Source organism: Arachis duranensis, chromosome 5, assembly GCF_000817695.3.
Source record: "Arachis duranensis cultivar V14167 chromosome 5, aradu.V14167.gnm2.J7QH, whole genome shotgun sequence".
NCBI classification, from domain to species: domain Eukaryota; kingdom Viridiplantae; phylum Streptophyta; class Magnoliopsida; order Fabales; family Fabaceae; genus Arachis; species Arachis duranensis.
The window spans coordinates 55,228,457-55,229,662 of NC_029776.3; the positions used below are offsets into that span (position 1 = coordinate 55,228,457).

Consider the following 1,206-nt stretch of genomic DNA (forward strand, 5'->3'; position numbering starts at 1 on the left):
CAAAGACTATGTTTGCTAAGCTAGAGGGGCTCTGCTCAGAATTCTCGGTCTGTTGCTGAGAGGATGATGGAAAAGGCTTGTTATTGCTAAACCTGTTTCTTCCACCATTATTAAAGCCTTGTTGAGGCTTTTGTTGATCCTTCCATGAGAAATTTGGATGATTTCTCTATGAGGGATTATAGGTGTTTCCATAGGCTTCACTCATGTAGTTCACCCATAGGATCATAAGCTTCTTCTTCAGAAGATGCTTCTTTAGTACTGTTGGATGCATTTTGCAAACCATTCAGACTCTGAGAAATCATATTGACTTGCTGAGTCAACATTTTGTTCTGAGCCAATATGGCATTCAGAGCATCAATTTCAAGAATTCCCTTCCTCTGAGGCGTCCCATTACTCACAGGGTTCCTTTCAGAAGTGTACATTAACAGGTTATTTGCAACCATGTCAATGAGTTCTTGAGCTTCTACAGGCATTTTCTTCAGGTGAATAGATCCACCAACAAAATAGTCCAATGACATCTTAGACAATTCAGACAGCCCATCATAGAATATATCCAGGATGGTCTATTCTGAGAGCATGTCAGAAGGACACTTTTTGGTCAGTTGCTTGTATCTTTCCCAAGCTTCATAGAGGGATTCACCTTCTTTCTGCTTGAAGATTTGAACATCCACTCTAAGCTTGCTTAGCTTTTGAGGAGGAAAGAACTTGGCTAAGAAAGTCGTGACCAGCTTATCCCAAGAGTTCATGCTATCTTTAGGTTGAGAGTCCAACCATATTCTAGCTTTGTCTCTTACAGCAAAAGGGAAAAGCATAAGCTTATAGACCTCAGGATCAACTCCATTGGTCTTAATAGTATCACAGATCTACAAGAATTCAGTTAAGAACTGAAAAGGATCTTCTGATGGAAGTCCATAAAACTTGCAATTCTGTTGCATCAGAGAAACTAATTGAAGCTTTAGCTCAAAATTGTTTGCTCTAATGGTAGGGATTGAGATGCTTCTTCCATGTAAGTTGGAATTTGGTGCAGTAAAGTCATCAAGCATCTTCCTTGCATTGTTGTTGGGTTCAGCCATGTCTATTTCTTTTTCGAGATTCTATGTAAGGTTTTCTCTGGATTCTTGTGCTTTAGCTTCTCTTAGCTTCTTCTTCAGAGTCCTTTCAGGTTCAGGATCTGCATTAACAAGAATGTCCTTGTCCTTGCTCCTG

The 1,206-nt window shown here is 39.8% G+C and overlaps 1 non-coding gene across 1 annotated transcript; it reads left to right on the forward strand.

The window, feature by feature from the left end:
* The first annotated feature begins 576 nt into the window (after window positions 1-576).
* LOC127748199 (small nucleolar RNA R71) lies at window positions 577-680 on the forward strand. The gene has a single exon (XR_008010141.1). It is a non-coding gene; the product is annotated as a small nucleolar RNA R71 (small nucleolar RNA).
* The last annotated feature ends 526 nt before the right edge of the window (window positions 681-1,206 follow it).